The sequence below is a fragment of the Athene cunicularia genome, assembly GCF_003259725.1.
Source record: "Athene cunicularia isolate RWA chromosome 26 unlocalized genomic scaffold, athCun1 chr26_part1, whole genome shotgun sequence".
NCBI lineage: Eukaryota > Metazoa > Chordata > Aves > Strigiformes > Strigidae > Athene > Athene cunicularia.
Window position 1 is genome coordinate 2143158 of NW_020799136.1, and position 22440 is coordinate 2165597.

The 22440-nt window shown below is 45.9% G+C and overlaps 1 pseudogene; it reads right to left on the reverse strand.

Moving 5' to 3' along the window:
- LOC113488795 overlaps nucleotides 1-22440 on the reverse strand; it is a 351505-nt pseudogene that overhangs the window by 201514 nt on the left and 127551 nt on the right.

The following is a 22440-nucleotide window of genomic DNA, read 5'->3' on the forward strand; positions in this document are numbered from 1 at the left end:
GGGGGAAGGAGTTTGTTCTTCGTGCACCAGATGAAAGATGCAAACGTGCAAACTCATACAAAGGCGGGAGGAAGCGGGGAGAAAAAAAAAAAAAAATTCTTTCTCACTGGTTTGTGTGAATGGAAACTGCTGGTCTCTACACGGCGGTACAGACACGCCGGATTTTGTGTTGTGACATGCTGATCTGCCATTATGTTTTGTGGAGGCAATAGTGGAAGAAAGGAACATATGGAAACTTTGATTTCCACATTTACACGACTCCTGCTATCACGGTTTTACATCCAACTATTCTTTTCAACATGAAATTTAATTATCTTCTAAGCATTTTTAATCCACCCCTCGCTGCAGTACCCAGGTGCCAAATACAACAATTAGAAAGAATTATCACTTCCCATGAAAGGGCCAATTTCCTGGTCCTTCTCCCGAGGAACGGGTCTTGCCACGTGTACGAGAGGGTAAGGATTTACAGGAAGGGAGCTTTGCCGGCGTGCAAACACGGGCGACACAGGAACACCATCAGCTCACGGCACCGTATTTCGTGGAGAGAAATGGTGGAAAAGGCTCTGTGCCCAGAAAGCAAACATTTCCTTGCTAAAAGAATGTTTCTGGGATGTACCTATTGCAAACTGCTAGTAAAATGTTTTTAACTTACTTGTACACACGTGCTGAGCTGCCCCACCACCATCTTATGACAGAAGCCAACACCTGCAACAGAAGGAAAGACAATAACTTTAGATTTTGCTGAATCTCATGGGGGACAGTTTCAGGTGCTTCGGCAACTTAAAAAAAACCCACACATAACTGTCTTGTAATTAGTCAGCTGCTGCCTGTGCTCAGTAACAGCCTTATGGATTGGGGGAGGAAGAGTCTCAGCAGAAAGCAAGTGACAGAGCAGCCGGCACCTGATTTGAAAGAAATTATTACGTCTTAAGGTGATCAATTGGCAGTTGCCTCAGACACGCAGGAGGAGGGGAACGGGAGCTGGCACGGCAGCCAGCAGCCAGATGTACTGCAGTTAGCACAGCGTTCCAAACCCTCCTACCCCTTCGGTTTTTCTAACATGGTTTCCTATCAAGCAAAATGGAAACCATGACGAGAGGGAAAATAAAAGCAAGAGCCTGACACATTCAGTAAGAGACTGAGAGTTGCTGCCTTCTTACAGTGGTGTAAAACAGGAGGGATTGGAGTACAGCGTTAGGCTATTTTATATATGAAATAAACATCTTAAAGCTATCTATTAACCTGTGTCAGCCTTCAATTAGATCAGTAATGCTTTGAGGGAAGAACTGTTTCTGATGTATGCTTATACTGAATAATGAAAGATTGGCCCCCAGGTACAACAGCCCTATCAATAATAAACATTATTACTAAATAATAGCGATGAAGACTTGGAGTTAATATTTTAAATGGGCATGAGACCGAGAGCATGCCCGAGCACATTTCACGCTTATTTTAATTGCCACAAGACAAATAGAACGAGGATGGATGTTCACTCAAAAGGGTGCGATTCTGTTTTGCTGAAGCACTCAGATTTTAGTGCGCTATTGTCAAGTCTATTTGGAGTCAATTGTGGGTAGAATTGCAATGAGAGATGTAGTTGCCTAGCAAAGGTCTAAGATTTCCATTTAAAATTAATGTGAACTGTTTCTCTGAATCTGACATATGGGCTTTGAGAACCCCTGCCAAGATGTCGAGAGCCAGAATGCTCCCCCTCTAACTCCGAAAAATTGCTGGAGGCAACTTTCTCCTGGTATTTTGGCATTTGGCTCAAATGCAAAACAAAGAGACACAGAAACCTGCAGTGTTGCTGCACAACTCGGTCAGTTTACGGAGTCACAAATAACGCGACTGCTCAGATGAAACATCAGCTCTGCTCCCTCCTGGACCAGCGACTCAACCCGCCCTCAGGGCGTCCCCCTCAGAGAGGTGGTTCTGGGAGGCTGCTCATCCTCTGCCCCTCAGCGGTCTCACCCACCGGGGTGACATCCCCGTATCATCTCCAGCACAACGATGCTACAAGGAAAGCTCCTTGTCCCTTCAGAGCCGTGAACTGGACCCGGTCGCGCTGGAAGCCCTTTCGACATGGCACAGAGGCAAGCAGTCGGTGGCTTCTCTGAGCAAACCGAGCCCCTGTCTGAGCGCCGGTGGTCAGAGACCGTCAGACAGCGGAGTGGCACAAGCGCCGCCAGAGCTTTTGGCTCTTCTGAAATTCAGATCACTCTCATTACCCAACTCTGTGACCGGCAAAGAAAGGAAGAACAATTGCCTTGGTGGTGTGACAGCTGCATGGTCTGTGGTTAAAGTGTCGGCATAGAACTGGTGCCAAAAAGAGATTTAGGAAGTGCCCAATTCTGACCGGAGTGGCAGCCATTAAGTACCTCATGGGGCAGATAGATGGAGGAAAATTATATTCCCATTTAATCCCTTTCCAAACCCCTCTGCTATTTCAAAAGCTTTTTATTATGACCTTTTGGAGCCCCCAGGTTTTGCTCTGAACACAGCCTTGGCCGCGAAGTGATGCTCTCCTGAACCAGGCAAGCTGTGTGGTCCCACCAGGTTCCCCCGCAGCTGCCGCTCTCTGCACCGCTGCTCCCACCACCACCCTAAATCCTTCATCCTGCTCCACCCTGGGCCCCGGGGCAGAGAAAAGGCCTTTTTCAAATCCTTCAACTTCCCAGCTCCCCGATTTAGCTCCAACTCCATCAGAGCACCTTCTGATCTAGACTTTCTTGCATACCCGAGCTTGCTCAGCACTTAGAATCCGAGTTCATTTCCCTTTAAATAAATTCCCCTTCGACTCCACTAAACAGAATACACACTTCTTCTCTTTGGTTTGTTTTTGTCTTTTTTTTTTTTTCCCACATTTCCCAAATTATACCCTTTCTAATAAGTGTGAAATTCTTTGCAGTGAAACAGGGTGGCAGTAAGGGTGGAATCTGCCAAGAGTTACACAGAATCAAAGATGACGCTGCCACAGAAGGCAGCATGGGGACGGGGAACTGCAGAGGACGGGGAAAGGAGAAAATAAGAATCAAGGTGGATAGAGGATAAACAATCAATTCTAAAATGCGAGAAAAAAAAGATTAAGATACTAAAAACGGCTCCAGAAAGACAGAAATGAATACTCAGCTCCCCACACCCCACACCAGGAGGCCGAAGGAAGCTCATGGACAAATGAAGATGGTCTTTGGATGGAGAAATCTCCTGCAAGAAAGAGGCTGCTCTGTGCCGCTTCCCCCATCCCTACACACCATCACTTCCCCTGGAGTTTTTGGACAAAGACTTAATACACATTCCTGGCTGGAGAGGCACACTAGTCTGGCAGCTTTGTACAACTGCTGCCACAAACAGAATCCCTGATGTAAAGTCTAAACTGTTTGAGACAAAAACTTCTCTTTTTTTGCTCTGTTCTCTACAAACACAGCTCGACATGGCCCTCATGTTCAGAGTAACCTTCTCTGGACTCGCACAAGGGCAGTAAAACACCAGCACGCCTAACTTCCAGCAATTCCTTCTTTTGAAACACAAACATTGCCTTTTACAGCCAAACCCGTTGTAGAAGCGGGAGGAGAGCGAAATCTTAAACAAACGGAAAGATGAATCATGAGAAGAAAATCCCAGTAGTGCTTCTGCCGTGTCGGCTGGAGGCAGCACACCTCCCCGCTCCTCCGCACAGCAGCGCCCGGGCACGCGTCCTGGAGAAGGAAACTCTGAGCTGCTTCAGAGTCCTCTCAGACAAGAGAGCCTCAGACACGGGAATTCTTTCGCTCCAGCTTGGCTCCCGCAGGAAGAGACGGTGCTGAGCCACCAGCTCTGGCTCAGCATCACCCACGGGCTTCCCAAACCCTCCACATTTGCTCACTCATTCATGCTCAAAGCTGCACTTCACAGCGGTAACATCACCATCGATAGGTGCAATATAAACGGGCTTCCACGCAGGGCCCGTTGTCACTTTAAGTGTATCTTAATTACACCGTGTAATTCTGGGCCCAAATTCCCTGGCTTTCCGATAGATACGTGCAGCCGAGTGACACAAGACACTGTACCAGAGACAACATTCCCCACAGAGACACAGCCTGTTCTGGCCACACAAGGAAAATATTTTCCGGTAATGGAAACAGTCTGGAAGAAGAAACAAAACATGCACACACACAAAGATGTTGGCTTTTTTCGTTTAATCTGACTTGGAATATGTTGAATTGGTTCATTGTTTGCAGAGGAATCTGAGCAGAATTAATGATTCGCACAGGCAGGAAGAGGCACTGTTTTGCAAATGCAGTGGCCAGACATTCTCCAAGATCTGTAATCTAATTTAGCTTGGAGAGTTAATGATTTTAATGATTTGTTGTGATCTCAAAACAACTGTTAGGAGATAAATCTACATCATTAAACCTATTATGGTGTTTTGCTTCATTTAGCAAATGGTGTTTTTTTGTTCAGAAGACGCCCACATTTTAAACAAGCAGAGAGGTCAGCTGCTGATGGTAAGGAACAATTTATTCCCATCTCCCTCAGAGATTGAAATGAAAGGTGTCCTTGGGAAAAAAAAAAATCTTCACAAATGTTATTGACTATTTTCTAAACAGAAAGCTTTGCTTGCGCCGTGATGTGTGTCATTGTGAGAGTGTCTGTTACAAACCAGACAAGATTTCTGAAAACAGCCGCTGAGCTGACGGTTCAGGATCACTTGGTTTAAAATCCAGTTATTTCTCAAGGAATCACACGGGGCTACTGAGCTCTGGGAGCAGAGCTCACCGACACTCACTTTAAGTTTAAGGCAGCTGGAGAGCAATAGCAAGAGAAGGATGTCAACATCGCGAAGCTTTTTAGCAGCTGTTTAGCTCTGGATGGGGTGTTTCACTTCTGATTTTGGAAAGACAGGTCCGCGTCCCAAACCACAGCAGGCACTGAACCGTCCTCTTGCAGGACATCTCCACGGAGAAGGCAAAGTGCCACTAACAAAGCCCCCGTCCTCCAGCTGTCACTCCAGCACCTCCCTTCTGCCCTGCACCTCTCCCGCACGCCAAGGCCCACGTCAAGAGGGAAAAGGTTATCTGAGACTACACGAGGTTTAGCCCACAAAACGGGCATTTAATTCTCTTAAGACTGACTAATCACACTGTCGTTCCCTTATAAATACGGCGCACAACCCTTCTGCGCGCACAATCGAACGGTAACGAATGCCCGGTACCATGGATGTGAACGCACTGGAACATCTCATCTGTTACATTTTTCAGGTAATTAGGGAGAAAGTTTATGATGAAGCACGGGCAAAGAAATGAAGCTCTGAGAAGTAATTTCAGCCGCACAAGGAAGATGGAGAGAGCATGTTCACAAAGTCAGCAGCGGGCGTCCAGCCACGGCAACGTCCCAGCGCATTCAGATGCTGATGCAGCTCGACCGAAGGGATGGATTTCGACTACAGTTTCATTGTGTTCTCCCATCACAAGTGTCCTCCAGTCTATTCTATTAAAAAGCCTTTTATGCTGACTGTGAAGAGGATGTAAGGAAGAGCAAAGGAGAATCTATGTTTTCTTACTTTTTGTGTCAGTTATTTACACAGAAGAGACAAATAATCAATCTGTTTTCCCTGCAAGTTTGAGAAGCCTATTATGATTTTACTATATTTGCCCAAGCTAAATATTTTATAAATTTAAAATATGACATAGATTTAAAAAAAAAAAACCAACAAAACAAACAATCCTGTAAACAGCAATGACTGACTATCTTCTTGCCCAGCTCCTTTTTAATCCCCGGGCAGGAAGGAATATTTCAGTTCTTCAGATGTCATTCAGAAATCACCACCATGACTCCACGCTTTCTGCCTGCCACAAAGCAAACATGAGAGATGCGGAGGGAGAGAAATGTATTTGTTTGTTGTGGAAGTTAAGCACCCACTGGGGCCTGAGCTCTGTCCTTGGAGCCTTCTAATCCCCCGCACTGCATGGATAGCACGGACTTGTCGCTTTAATAACCCAAAGTAAATAAAAACCAAAGAAAATTCCTTTCAGTTGTGTTTGTTTTGGGGAAGCTTCTTTCTTCAGCTCTGAATATAGGGAATATATTTTATTACCTACTGTGACATCTCAAAATGCAGCAATTGAACTTAGCTGGCAAGGAAAGTCATATTCTGCCCTTCTGCATCACTTTCATCCCCGGAGATTCCTATTTCTTATCAAAGGGAAGAGACAGGAGGGTCTGGAGCTGCGCAGGCTGCCATACACCCCGTGTGTAGCTACACACACTGTGCTCTGAACACACTTTGAAAAAGCTACAAAGTGTTGGAGATAGCCACCACCTGGAGAGCCGCCCGCGGTCTGACACCATCTCATGTAAGCCAAGCTCCACACAGGCCTAAATTAGCTCCTAACTTATACTCAATCATATAACTCAAATCAATAAATTCACGCCTCTGATTACCAAATCATGACATGGAGGTTTTTTTTACTAAGTTGTATGAAGTAGGAGTAATATTACTGACCCAAAGGAAGTAGAGCACTCCCAGCCCCACACACAGCTCCTGCCACGGCAAACACTGTTGGGAAGAGCATCATCTGGGAGCGGGTGCGGCCCCAGTTCCAGCGCTGGTGTGAGTGCAGCTCCGGACGGGGGCTCTGCAAAACTTGGCATTCAGTGATTTGAGAGGAAAACCTGAAAGTCCGTGACAACTCATGAGCTGGGCGTTTGTATTCCGTACTGTAGAGAGGGAGTACGTAACTCTTCCAAAGAAACAGAACTTTTCAAACTCAGGTAGAAGAAATATAGTTGTATCGGGGCTTTTCCTGAGCTGAAGCTTAGATGAAAGTTCAAGGTCATTTTGTTGTACCCAAACCTGTTCAGCCTTTACTCAGCACCGAGTCATTAGAGCTTACTCTTCGTGAACAATTTGGTAAAGCAAACATCTGGTGTTATGCTCTAAGTCAATATATGTAAATGATACTAATACAGTTGAAAATGTGATGGCTTCATGATGATTGTGTCTGCCCAGGAGAATCATAGCTGAAGATGCAGAGCTTTATTTTGTGAGCTTACTCATATGATTTTACTTTTTCCTACCTAAAATAAGAAACTCCATTCATCATTTTGACCACTATTCTTGTGCCAACTGTTGCAACCGTGCCTGGCTGTGCTGTGATATTTGGAAACTACCCTCCAGGTGGAACAAATGTTGTTTTATTTGCTGGGTGGAAATTTGTTAAATAAATCATAGATTCATAGTGGCAGAGGAAATGAGCAATAAGCTGTGCCTGGAAGGTTAGACATATTGTACTTCAAAATAAGCAGGAGGCCACTTTGCAATTCAAAAGAGATATATTGGGAAATGGGAAGACACATCTGTTAATCATTTTTCCCAATACCCGAAAGGTTGTTAACTGGAGTCCCAGTAGAGCCCTGTACCGACACCGAGTGCCTCTTTTAAATTAGCTTCAATGACTTCTCTGCCCGGATCCGGCTGCCAGAAGAAAAGCTTGGGAGCTTTTTCTCCGGGACCTCTGATGTCCTTGGCTGTGGAGCGTGCAGGCTGCGTGGCCGTGTTTCAGGAGCGGTGCTGTGGGTTTCCATACTGGTGGGAGTCCCATATTATTATTGCATTACACTTTCTATTTTGAAACACCGCAGGGCGTTATTAGTCTGGAAGGGTTGACATTTAGTTGGGGCTAGGGCCTGGGGTGCTCTTTATTTGACAATTACTTACGAGTTTCCCTTAGAAAAGAGTACATACAAAGACTGTTTCTGAAAGCTTCCTTCAAAGTGACATCTGATGAATTTAAATAATGGGTTTTAGTACTGCTAACACTTCCAAACATTTTTACATTTATTATAACCTTTACAAACCCTTTGTTCTTCTTCCTGATTATTTTATAACCCCTATCTACCTGGAAATATTTCAAGCAAGCATTTGGAAAAGGCGCTGAAAGCCTGTACATCTCTTTAGTGTGTCCTGAATCGCTGTTAGGATCAAACGTTCTTCCTCAACAAGAGATACAAGATATGAACTGTTTCCCGAACAGGTTATGGGTCAGGCAATGGATTTGCTTTTTCTCACCTACAACAACCGATGAAATCAGAATAACTTCAGCCTTTCAGCTTTGATTTTGTGGAGGGAAAGAGTTTAAGAAATTTGAAAAAAAATATAATTTTTTGAGCTTTTACAATTCAGAAATTTTAGGCAAGTATGGCTATTTTCCATGAAATCTCCCATTGTGTTGAAAAAGAACTTTTTTTTTTTACAGTAACTGTATGTCAACATTAAAAAATTTTCTTCCTAAAGAGAAGAGGCCTTCAGAGGCAGCAGTAAAGGCCTTCAGAGGCAGCTTTACTCACCGTTACCAGAGGTAAGCAACTTGATACCATTTTCAAAGAAGCAGCGGCATCCTGCAGCATCACCAAAACCCCAAGACGGATGCAGCTGAGCCCTTCATCTTCCCAGCAGCAGGGCAGGCTCCCCGCCAGAGACCCCTCTGCCCTCCCTGGCGGGACCCTGAGCCTGACGGGGCCCAGGGGAAGGTCCGGGACGTTCAGCACCCCAGGCTGGCCCAGGCAGGATTGCCTCTGCAGGTGCTGCCTCCACCCGCGCCCGCCCAGGTCACAACTGTGCTCCTCGGATGAAGTAAAAGATGAGTTCATGCAGCCAGACATCTGACAGCCATGTGGACAGACCATGCCCTGTAGCTCTAGGGTGCTTCTGAAATGTTTCCTGAGGGGGGGTTCCAGAGTCCACAACAGACCAGGACAAAAAAAAATCCCATTTACTCAGCCTTAGTGCCGGGCTTACGCGTGGGTTTGTCACTCCTCCCGCGGTCAGAGGGCTCTTGCTCAGATAACAGCAAGCAGCTATTGTTATTTTTTCAGCCTTAAACCACCCAGAGAAGAAAAAAAAATGGTGAAAGAAAGGCCAGCGAAAGTTCAGATAAAGCAGAAGCGATGCTCATTGCTGCAGGGCAGTTTAAACTGAACCACAATGTGGTTTAGATAAACAAGGATTAATTATCTTTCTGTTAGCCTGTGAGGCAACTGATATCACATATAATGAAATTATTTTGCAATTATTACTTCCTGAGTGCTTAACCAAGAAGGAGAATAAAGGTAAGATTTATTTTTTTTTCAATATCTTGCAAAATAGTTTCATGTTCAGAATATTTTGCTTGTGTAAACCGTGGTAGCGCATGCTTCCCTTTTATTTGCCCATTGGGTCGTTTACTTATTGGAATTGAAGTCTGAAGTGGTTTGCTCTCACAAGCAGTACCGCATTTCTAATAAATATGTAAATAATATATCTCTGAGCTGTTGCCTTTGGCATTTGTTCATACATTATCCGCCGCAGTTAGTCTGCTGTGAACACACACTTGTTTTAGTTGGAAGAAACATCCATGATCTAAACAGAGCCCCAGGACGGCATTGCCGTACTCGGAGCCACTGGTGCTTTTCCTCACTTTTGCTGCCAACCGCATGCAGAAGGTCCCGCTTAAAATATATGAGGAGAGAAAAGAGACGTGGGAGAACAGGAGAGGTCAGACCTAAGCTCCGCTGGCAGCACCTGCAATTCACCTGCACAGAGGGTCAGCACAGGGCCCTGCACCCCGCGCGTCCGGGAGAAATCCCTGATGGTCTTGAAATGAAGCGATGTTGCCACAGGGTGAAGGGGGATTTAAGCGAGCCCTGCACTGAATTTTATGTGGTGACTGAGCACTGTGTCCCCCGTGATACCTTTGGCCACTAAGTGCAGATCCCGTCTGGGCTCCGAGCTCTGCTGCCGGGGAGCGGTGTGGGTGCAGGCCTGGGGATGGTGAAAGGCTCTGGGGAGGGTGAAAGGCTCTGGGAGAGTGAAGGGCTCTGGGAGGGTGAAAGGCTCTGGGATGGTGAAGGGCTCTGGGAGGGTGAAAGGCTCTGGGCAACAGGCTGGAGCTCAGCTCCGAGCTGAGAGGGGGACAGGGGATGTGACAGAGCAAGGATCAGGCAAACCAGCAACAGACTCTTGGGGGAAGAAGCTGAACCTTCGGGGCGTGGTGTGGCCTGGGGGGAACTGAGATGCCCCGAGATTAAAAGCGTGCCCTGTACCCACAGGAAAGGAGGAGAGCATCACTGGGAACACAGAAGTGCAATTACTGAACCAAACCCCTCACGGCACCTTCACTCCGGGAACCCACTTCAGACGCTGATGTAAAAAGCAAAGTCTCTAAGCACAAAGTGTCCTGCCCAGGGGACTCCAGTCAGCTCCTGCCTTGGAAGCCCCTTTCTATTTTCATCCAGCTCCAAGGAGGAGAAAAGGCTCCTCCGGCTCCTGGCACTGGGACAAGACCTCTGCGAGGGGGACAGGAGAGGGGAAGGCTCCGGGGACTGTCACTGCTGTGCGTGCCCTTGTGAGAGACAGGACCTTGAGGGAGCTGCTGCATTTGAGCTCAGCGTCTGTAACTGAGGCCCGAGTGCAAACCGCCAGCAGCTAAAATTTGCCTGTGCTGAGCTACAGTAGTTTTGCAAAATTCTTCTCTATTTTTCTATTTTTAATTTTCTGCTCGCTGTCTTCACGTCTCAAAGTGATAAGCCAAGGATGGGCTCTAGCCTTCCTAAGGTTTGGAAACCTCCGTGTCCTCCGAACGCTCCTACCCTGGCTGTGCCCGTGGCTGGTTTCTGTTTACCTTTGCTCACCAGATCTGAGGGGCCATAAGTTTGTTCCTTTAGGCTTTCACTTTCCAGCCTGGAAAGATCCCTTTGGGCTAATGGGGGAAGCTGAGCAACGCACACAGATCTGCAGACGTGAAGAGATCCTTAACTGCTTTCCAAGGCTGAGGCTTAAACAGAGAAGACAGAGAGGATAGAGAAAGGAAAGTGTTATTTATTTGGGGGAGACCACAAGGTTATGAAATTTTCTTGCATTTAACCAACGAGATAATGAATCTTTTGGTTCACAAGTGCAGTAGATCCATAGGTACTTAGGACATAATGTAATTCCACCCATATAAGCACTTTCACATCTAATGGTAGAAGAATGTTTTGCGCTTCTGGTGCTTTATCAACAAAATGCCCTCCTGTAGCTACTTGGCCTTTGGAGATTATTTTCTCAGGGAAGCTGTCATCACACAGCTGATTAATTACTCTAATAATCATAATTTTTTTTCTAATATAAAACCCTCTTCCCATTCATTAACTACATTGCAGGTAGGTGACAGTGGTAATTATTCTCGGGAAGTACTTCTGAATTATCTTTTCTAATCCAGCCTGTGCTGACATTTTTGAGAGAAAAAAACATTTTGTCTTTCTTTCATGAGTGGGGTAACATTTGAATATGCAAACAGTGCCAAAGCATGCCCTCCGGATGTTTTCCTGAACTATGATTTATGAGGTTTGGCTATTGTATTTGCTATCATAGACCTAGAAAGGTCATTAGACAAAGAGGCTTTCCCTGCAGGGGTCCCTTGCTGTCTTTATCTTCTGATATTTTAATTTTTTTCTTGAACATCAAGCAGGAGATGTGCTGTGAGTTCTCCCATATGCCTTGCTATTTATTATTTATTTATTCATGAGTGTAAAAGGCCTGTGCGATGCTCTAGGCACAGAAATCCACGAATACATCCATTCAGAGCCTAATGGGTCAAACAGCCACTGTCTGGGCTCCCAGGCATGCAGCACACATTCCCTCTCAGGGCTCTGGAGCTTTTGCCTTCAAGGATGGGAATTTCCACCTAAGGGCCAAACTTCCAGCCCCTCCACACATGCAGCCAGTGAGGGCGTAAGAGAGGGAGCAAACCCAACTCTCCCATACCCACTCGGACTCCCAGGCAAGTCAGATCACCGTGTCCAACTGTTCATATTTGATAATCAGGGACAGATTTTCAGAATGTCCCAAGTGCTGAAGGTTTTGGAATTTTGTACTTTCTTCTCAAGTCACTCTTTAAGGAAATTACCACAAGCACATAAAAGATCACATTATCCACAGATGCGTGAGCAGGAGTTACGCTGTGCTGGTCAGTGAGGACAGCTCAGAGAAACTTCATTCACAGCCCGGTGAAGCCCACGTCTGCCCGTTTGGTCCCTCCGTGCGGCTCTGGAGCCAGACCCTGCGGGCAGCCGGTGCTGAGCATCCGACCCTGACAGCATCTGACCCTGACAGCATCCGACCCCAACAGCATCCAACCTTGACAGCATCCGACCCCGACAGCATCCGACCCTGGCAGCATCCGACCCTGACAGCATCCAACCCTGACAGCATCCGACCCCGGCAGCATCCGCCTGCACAGCCCCTCAGACCAACATGGATGTACAGAGTGAGTCACTGCCAGCAACAGGGGCAGGTTCTGGCCCATAATTAGTAAAGCTGAGTAAACAGTGCAACAGCTGTTCTGCAAATATTAGTCTGCATGTTTAAATTAACTTTTCGTTGCCCCTGCCCTTTCCCCCTTTGTTCTTGATTCCCTGCAAATGGTTATTGGGATTGGGTTTACTTGTGTAAACATTTCCAGAAAGCCACTTTAAGTCTGAGGTAGAAATATTTAGGAAAAAAAGAAATACATATCCATGAGCGTGCTCACAAACAGGTGAAAAGTCAGTCAGAAACAACACCATGTGTTTCGTGGAATCATAAAAAAATTATATTGGAAGAGACCTCTGGGGATTATCTAGCCCAAGCACCTGCTCGAGGGGGGGCTAACTTCAAAGTTAAATCAGCTTTGTCCAATTGCAGTTTATTAAAACTTAGTGAAACAGAAGCAGCCAGCTTCCAGTGAAGAGGAACCGCTGCCAAAATGATCAAAATAAAGAACTTGGGCCACTGAAATAACTTTATTCTGTTCTTATGGTTGTTTTCTGCAGCTGCCTCTCCCGCACATCTCCCCATCTCCTCAGCCTGTGCTCACCGCCTCCTTTCGTCACCGCAATCCTGTGTTATTAGCCAACATGCTTGACAAAATATAACAACTCAACGTTGTTTTCAGTCCAACCGGAGAGTTAACACACTGAAGGATGTGGTGGATACTGGTCACCATAAACAAAATGCTGTTTTGCAATTTATGTCTCGGCTGGTACCGTGTTCGAGGCACTCTTGCTTGAACAGAGCGACTGGAATCTAATGTTAAGTGCCTAAAGACACAACAGCACTGCTCCGGTGTTTATTAAAGCTACAAGTTTTGAGCTAGCCTAGGGAAAATGAGGATAAATTGATATCTTTATGTTAAAGCTGGAAGCCAGCCTAGAATCTTATAATTCCTCTGCTGTGCTTTGAACAACACTCCTGACCTTCCCGCTGCAGAGCTCTGCTGTATCACGCTGGCACAGACTTCACCTGAGGCTTGATTCTGCACAGCGTGCTCGAGGAACAGCACCTACTCGATCGGTTCAGTTGGAGTAAAGGACAAGGAAGACTCGTAAGGAAAAAAATATGTACCTCTGCCCAAAGAGTGGGACAGCTTTTCCGTAGCTGTACTAAGAGGCAACAAATATATCTACAGGAATTACTGTTTAAGTGATGAGTAACTTAAGATTCTTAAAGGTAATCTTAAGGTAAACTTAAGTGACAAGATTCAACTGCTAGAGGAAGAACAGCCCTAAATGAAAAGAAGATGTAGAAAGACGTGGTGTGAATGCACACTGTGAACTGTTCATCACAGCTACCAATATCCACATTCAAGACAGATCTGTGATTTCTGCCGGGGTAATGACAACAATTTGTTTGACTTCACTCTACAAGAGAGTTGAACAAGGTGGAGTCCTTCCCTCCTGCTTTTCAGCAGCACAGAGTCGCTGTACATCCTCAATAAATGCCTTCCTAGGACAGGCTGCACTTTGATGGTGGTTGAAATGGTCCTCATGAACTTCCACTGTGGTAAAGCATAAAATTAAGTTACCAAATAATTGTAAAGTATTTATGGATTCCCATGTGAAAAGAGTCATTACATTAAATTAATATTAAAGAACATTCTGACTATCATTAAATTAGCCTCGTGCATACCAGTGCTTTGAGCCCCACGTTCTCACCTCTCCAACCCCTGTGCAAAGACCGAAATCCCCGGAGCCAGGAAAAACTGCCCTAAGAAACAGGCCCTGTGCACAAAAAAAACCCAAAAACATTTAACTCCTAACAGGACAGACGGACAGGGAACAGATCCGGACAGAAAACTGGAGGGCAAGGCTGCTGCTTTACACCCCCTGCAGAGTGTTTCTGCCTCCACACCAAGGAGTCCAGTTACTCCCTCCTATTTGTAGTAAGAGCTGTCACACATCACAGTGGCTGAATCACATGTGACTATTTCTTTGACTGTCAGCAACAGGAATAGCGATAGTTTTACATAATAAAATTGAAAGAAGAGTTGAATTGCCCCTATTCGGATCTTACGCTGCCAGCAGAGCCATTACGTTCTACAGTGGGTTTTAGCTGTATTAATTTAAAAAAAAAATAAATAATAAAACCCCCAGGTGCTGGAAGTTGGTCGCATTTCTGTGGTGTTCTCCATTATTTGATTATTCGTATCAATTACTCTGAAAGTAGTGCCGACCTTGACCAGCCTAGGTAAGTAATATCTTTGAGACAGAGATGCTGCTAAGGAGACCCAGCACTAACAGAAAAAGCCAAAGCACGCAAAATCAGTGTCAATCCTTCCTCCGTAAGGACCTTGAGAGTCAGTGCTCTCTGATCCTGGCTTGACTTTATGGGAAGTCACCATCAAATCTACAAGTAAGATTTCTCCGGCAACTGTTAAAACTGTCTCTGAATCAGACACTTCACATCTTGTTGATATGTGCACCTTAATAACTACTTGTTGGTTATCATAATGTTAAAAGGTCGTATTTTATCAAAATACTGGCCCTGTGAAAATGTCACCTTGTGGCTCTCTTGTCGAGATAACAATTTGCTGGTACATTTACTCTTCTATCGTCATTCTAGCTGAGCTTAAGGGTCAGAAGAAGCGTAATTCCCACTACAATCTGCTTTACAGCTTAAATAGAAGAAAAGAAAAACAACTCCAAACAAACCTGCATGATTGCTCTTAGTTCAGTTGCCAAAAAAAAGCCATTTTTAACTGTTTGCCTACTGCTGCATTTCTCCATTTCTGTGTCTGTTTTGCCACTGAGAACTGCGCGTAGATGAGGCAGCAGTTTCTCTCTTCCGACACTACCTAATGCCAACCCAAGTACCACCGCGCTGCTGCCAGCTGCAGGAAGGGGGCACCTGCCTCTGCTGAGCTGGGATTAAGAAGGTGGATCTGGTGGGATGGAAGGAAAAGAAAAAGCTATTTTACAGGAAGAACCACAAAAGAACAGGATCATTTAGTGCTACCCTGGCTTTACTGCTGCCCTGTGAGAGGGATGCTTTCCAACCCCAGGTACAGTCCAATTCCCCGTGCAATTTTCAAACGTTTATTACTTATATCCGTTGAAACCGAGAATCAAATGCCTAAAATACCTTTTTCTTTGTTTGTTTTTGCTCTCCTACCTCCCACAGTCTCCCCGTGCACACAGCGCCCCTGAAGCTCACAGATAATAGATTTGGTTTGAACTGTTTGCACAGCGAAAAGCCCGAGTGCTTCCGGGAGACACCGATCTGTTCAGGGCTGTATTTCTTAATAGAACAAGAGTATGTCAGGATTGCAAATCCAAGGCATACGCAGCCCTGTCGTGCCATCACCACAATTTCAGCTTTCACTCAGTACAGGCCTAAGGGCAAATTCAAAAGTTGAGAACTCATTTGAACTTGGGAAGCATTTCTGCATCTGGAGAATTGAGCCGAGACACACGATAACAGACAACCGCTACAGAGCAGCGCGACCTCCTTAGCAGCTCATTTTGGCACTCCCGGGGTAATGTAGGGTAGCTGGTGTCCTCCTGACAGCTTGAGCATGAATTTCCATTATTAGTTTTGCGATTTGTACATGTTTTGTCAGCGTTTGACTTCATCGCTCCGACTTGCCGCCTGCAAACCCATTTTGCCCGTCGTACCTGGTTCCAGCTGAGACCACTACTGCCTGCGTCCCTTACCGAGGCTGGTAGACAGCCCCTGGCTCGGGATCCTGAGCATCGCCAATTATCAGATGTGTTTCCTTTGCCATCAGTGCCAAATAAGGACTATTTGGCCACAGTAACTGGGAAAGTTGACATGTCTTCAAGCAGACTTTGATGATTCATGTATACATACACAGATTCCCCTGCACTGAAAGACGTGATGACAAGTGTTTATCAGATTTCAGAATTCAGGACAGAGCCATTTTCCAGAGGAGCTATACGCCTATATAGGTACAGAACGGACACGGTCCTTCTTAGCAGGGCAAGAATATGGCTTGAATCAATCTCGTCTCACCTATTAAGAACAATTAGTTTTGTGTATATATTCGAATACCTAGAAATGTTTACACAGCATGTTGCATGTGCAGGAAATATTACCCTGTTGCCTTAGCATCCACAGCTTGCTGAGAGGCAGCACGCACAGGCACAAGCTCGGGCAGAGAGTGAGCATGGGAATTAATGCCCATCAGCTTCCAGGAATGACTGTACCTGGTTATTTACTCCCAAATGCACGGTTTAGATCTGTCAGAGTCAGCTGGAAGCACCTGAATATTAAATTCAAAAAATTAACCGAAAAGAACAGTTGGATGCGAGTGGGGTCGAGGGCAGTGCTCATATACTCAACCCTTCCAGGCACTTTTTTTTTCCCAACTAATCTTTCTTTTCCAGTGGATCAGTAACCTCTAACAAAAGACCTGTCCTTTTTAATTATGCTCTTCCCTCCTCAGTCCATCCTCTCTACATACACAACCACATTTCATTTGTTGATCCCATTGCAGAAGCCTCAGGGCTTTAGAAAAGTCTTTTTCAGCATGATTATATACATCTCCAACCTTTCTTGCCCCTTTCCTTTTTACTGCCATTCACCATTACAAAGCTCCAGTGCACTGCAAATTGAACGTGACAACAATGTTCAGTATTATGTGTTTATATACATACATAAAAAAACTAAAATTAGTAGAATACATGTATCTCTATATAGCTATATCTTTTAAATGGTAATGAAGAATTCCATCTTTTGCACACCTCTTCCCGTAACTGATTACTCTACTTTGTTCCGGATGATCAGAACAGGTGACTAACGCAGATCACAGGCAGTTACAAATATTTGGAATGGCAGATTATTTTCTGCCAAAGCTGGGAATCAGCTAACCTGCAAAGCTTTCTGTCTGCAAATTGTTTGATGCTTAACTCTTGTTTCATGATTGTTCTGCCTCTGTGTTCAGGCAGGTAAAGCTTTACATAGCAAAATCCACTGGCTGTAGAAAGCTTTCTTTTTATTTCTTCTACTCCTTTATAATTCTTTTTTTTTGGGGAGTTGAAGACACGCTTAACCCCTTTGCTTTCTTTTTTGCTGCAAGCTCTGGCTCCATTAAAGTCAATGAGAACTTTCCCATTGAGGGCAGAGGAGCCATTTTTACACTAAATTTAGGCCAAAAACCCTTCTGATGAGAATAAAATATACATCAGGTACACCACAGGTTTGAATTCCAGTTTGTACAGAAAGGTGGTAACTCTCTCTGTGATCACATATATCTAAGCCCATGGAACTGTTCTTCCATAAGTACCATCCTTATATTCCAAAACCCATGACTGGGATGTTATTTATGCTCACACCTCTGGAAATGGAGCAGACCAGTAACAGAATCATTAAATACAGCAGTATATATGATAGATGATATAATAAGCATATAATAGTCAGTTATATAATAAGTAGTAAAATACTACAAGGTATATAAAATGTGAGCTGTAAAATGAGAACGGCCTGTGAAGGCAATAAAAACCCAGATGTTGTTCCGGTTCCGAATCTCTGTCATTTCATCCCAAAGTCCTTTCTAACCTTGAAACAGCTCTCGAAGATTTTGTTTGCCGTATTTAGAAAATAAACTGAAGAGGCCTTGGGAAGCACACTACCAAAGCGCTGTTCCTCTCCCTGCTAAGCTATTCTGATACGGGAGACAAGGTCTGCAATTAGCAGAATGACCCGCTGCACGGAGACAGAGGATCATCAGTCCGCAGCAGCTTGGGGCCACGCTCTTTCGAGATCCGTGCCCTTCATGCCCTCCTCTTCCTTGATACGCCGCCCGCAGACGGTGCCTCTCACATCACCTAACACCGAGCCAGTATATTCCGTGGAGCCCTGGAAGTATCGCACAGACTGATGCCTGTTTGCCTGTGCGTACACTGGCTATTTTTGCTCTTAGTCGCAAAAATACTGGGGACTGCAAACTTCTTACGGGGCACTTGAATGGAGACAGAAACCATCCATCAAACGAGCATGCTGGGCACTGGCGTTATATCCCCGCTAGGGACACCACAGAGACTGATGGCACAACTCTAGTCTCCCACCAGCCACCTCCCCGTGTAACACACATCAGATTATATCTTGTGTCCGTGTTAGTGATGAGAACGCCGGTGTTTGCTTGTTGACTTTGCAAACTACCTGTCGAGGTACCAGCTCCCCTCAGCAGAGGGAAGAGGAAAGGCATAACGGAGACTCCCTGCCACGCGGGGGCCAGGGGAGATCTTGGGTAAAGCCCCACTCAGAGCTGGAGGATAGAAATCAGTGCCTTGGAAACACGCTACTAAAATCTGACGTTTTGATCTCCTCGTATGCAATATCCAAGCGCTCAGAAGACCCAAAAGAATTTCTTGAAACCTCCCAGATGCCTTGCACATCAGGAGGAGTGTGTCCTGGCAAGGCAGACGGACTCACAGTTCCAGGCTGAGCAAAATCCCCTTATGGTCCAAAAATATGTTGTTCCCGTCCGGTTTGCACCAATAACTCGCTCTCTGATACAACCTGTCCATCTGCCATGTTTTACCACCTCACTGCAGAGGGTACACACAGTGTAAAACACAGTCCCCCAAACAGCCTGATTCAGCCCGTGCCTGGAAACACCCAACGACCACACACTTATTCCGTATTAACTCTCAGAGAAACGACCGCTGTGGGAAGGGAGAAAGCAAAAATGCAGATTATCTCCTGTCAGGTTTCCCAGTTAGGCTTGGTGCTCCAAGAGCCCCCCGCCTCCTACCGCAGCGAGAACACCTTGTTATCCTCCTGGCCCGCTCCCCGCTGCCAGCGCGCGCTCTTCCGCACCGCCAGATGGAGAGCACTGGCACAGGAGACACCCGTGTCTGTGCATTCATTATGTCAAGGGCAGGATTCCCAGATGAGAGCGTTACACAATCTATCCAGATGAAGTTTACTAGCCCACGGCTAGAAAGAGTTGCCATCAGTAACCCTGCTCTGGACTAGATTAGCTCTTCCTCTTTTTCCTTTTCACTGTGAGCGCTATAACCACGTCCTATGAAGTTTTTGATACCGTGACAGTTACCACAACATCTTTATATTCTTCGGTTTGTGATCCCTATGTTTCCCACCCTTAAATTACTAATTTCTGCATCTCCATTACATTTCCTAAGCCATGTGTTAAACTCAGGAAAACATCAGAGCACAGACAGATATTCAGCACCACAGCAGGCACCTTACGCCTGGGTGTAGCAGGAGAGTTCCAAAACACAACAGGAGTTTGCAATCTTAAAAGCAAGGTGAAAGACACGGGCCTGTAGGTGAAGCCAGGTGAGGCCAGCGCAAAGCCCGAAATCCAAGGTGGAGTCAGGCAAGCAGCAGCCAAACCCTGGGCTGGCCGGGCCCCAGGCAGCACCTGACGCTGCCAAGGATTAACGCAGCCCTATGGGGCACGAAGAGAGGGGCAAGGGAGGAATCCTGCGCAGCCCACTGAAAACACGGTTTCACTCTGCGTGCAAAACCAACGGGAAAACACTTCCATTTTCCTCGGAAGAGCAGCCGCCAGAAGGCTACAACTCTTCGTTACTTCGGCCGGCTTGCACTGAAGCACACTGTGCCAGGCGCAGGCTCCAGGGGCTGGGGGATCCGTTTTAGGGCACTGCTGGGCAGCCGCATTCGGTCCCCACCGAAAATCACGGTGGGTTTGAATGCAGCTTAAATCCCACCTGAAGCCCAGACGGCACCTGGACTTCGCTTTAAGCGCTGAATCCGTGCTGCACTGGAGTCCCAGAGCTGACGCCTGTAGGGACGGGATTGACAGCACTCACCGCGGGTTTGTTCCCAGCGATGCCCACGGGAACATGCCGACAAACAGCGCGTGCTGCAAAGGGCTCGGGCACAAGCACCTGCCAGTTTTTCCTAACCACTCATTCAGCTAATAAAAGGTTATTACCTGAACCTACAAACCTGGCTTTATCCTGTATACATCATCTCGCTCAGCCCACGAGAAGATTTATGTGCGTGCTTAACTCTTAAGCGTGTGAATAGCCCCATTAGCATTAATAATGATGATCGCTGTACAGTCCTCTCCGAGTCAATGTCAGAGGGAAACCAGACACACACTTCCCCCACAGTTAGGACAAGGCAGTTCGTGCTTCCACCTCTCCACGGCCACTATCAAATATTACACAGACCTCCCCGTCCGGCAAACAAGAGGACCGTGGTTATAAAAGCGCACAGTAAAAAGAGCAGGAGGTCTACGTATATTGGGAAGTGTCTCACCTCCCCGCTGAAGAGGAGGAGGGGGATTTGCAGCCACTGGACTATGAAAAACCCCGTTTGGTTCTGTGTCACAGCCTGACGGTTACACAGAGGTCAGGACGAGGGGCCAGCCACAGGCTGCCACCACTCGTCTATCTGGGCTACGTTTCAGCCCACAAAATATTTCTCTCCACTACAAGTAGGTTCCAGACACATTTTACTGTCTTGCAGATTTACTGTTCTATCTTTATTTTCTGCACCTGCCACAGCAATAACTGCTCCACATTACTTCTTCCCAAACCTGACCTCCCTCGTCTGGGCTGGCTCCGAGCTCGAGCACCGCTCTCTCCCCGCCAGCAGCCAGCAGCAGAAACTTATTTCCTCCTAGGTTTAGTGTCAGGTGCCACGGGGCACCTCCCAGAGCACAGGCTGGGCGTTTGCTATAAGATCTTTTGTACATACAGAGATTTCTTGCAGGATTTCCCCGCAGAACCAGGGCAGCCCCGTTCTGCCCGGTGAGCGGGAGGATAACGCCAGGCCACAACCTACACGCGGGGCAGCAGAGATCAGTAGGTGATTTGCTGAAATTTAGGGTAGGAGAGACTCCCAGCCTCCCTGCTAAATGTGTGTTTCTCTCACTAATAAAAGGTTATTGTAAGGAGTCAAATAAAAATGTATTTGTGTTTAACAATTAAATGTAATTGGCAAGTGCTAATGGCTCTGTGATCGCAAAACTGGGGGAAAAAGCAAAGAGGAAGAAACTAGTTTGAAGGGATTTTATCTAATTTCATTTTAATTAGATCCTTTTTCTAACTGAGTTTCTAATTTTTCAATTAGCAATTAGCAGCTGCAACTCATTCTGAGCGTCACGAGGTGCCAGAGACACTAATTACACCACAGGAGTAGGAGGCTGAAAATGAGAAATAAAATTATCCATGAATGTTATTAGAAGAAAGGAATGATTACATTCTGTAATAATATACTGATGTGAGCCTAATTAGATTGAAGGATTGGGGGGAAAATAGGAGATTTTAAAATGGATTATATTTGCAAGCCTATAGGTCACCTTTTTGTCATTAATAATGACGAGGTATATTGCTTGGAAAAAAGCCAGTTTAGGAGCGATATCGTGTCTCTATCAGTCACCCAGCAAAGGTCCCAGCAGTGCAGAGCAGTGAGCCGGCACGAGCAAGAGGGGCCAGGACCTCGCTGGAGATCTCCAGACCTGCATCAACGTAACGCCATCCCCCAGCATCCTTCTGCTCCGTTGCTCCACCTTCTGTAAGCTAGCAAGGAAAACTTATACACCTGATTTTGACCACATTTTGAGATCCACAACTGAAAGGAAATCCAAAGGTTCGCTTGTTTTCATATTTTATAAGCTACAGTGAGTCCCCACTTGCCTGCCAGCGAACCTCTACCCAGGCCCTGAACTTCACCCAGGGAAAAATAAAAAGTACGGTCGGTGGAGGAGAAAGCTATTTAATCATACCAACGGGGCACCACGGGGGACCAAGTGCAAACCTATAAAGAGCCACTTGATAGCAAAGAGGGAACGCTGCACCGAGTCCATTTATTTCCACTTTTAAAACACACCAATTTTTCTTTGCAAATCAATAATCTCTTACACTTGATTTAGTAATGGGAGTGACCTCTCTCCTGCTCCAGTGTGCACAACCTGCATTTTGGAATCACTTCAAGGGACCCCCAGTAATAAACGATTACATCCAAATGTGCTTCTCAATAAAATTTATGAGCTCCCATTCATCCCACTCCCCTATTTGTCTTTATATATCTCACAGCATTTGCCACTAATTATATTCCGCTTTATAATCTGTGCTCCCCAGTTAAGGGATGTAATTGATAGCTTCTGAAAATCATTAATTCCAAAATGGACCAGAAGTGTTTTGTCTCATTGCTTCCCCCCCCCCCCC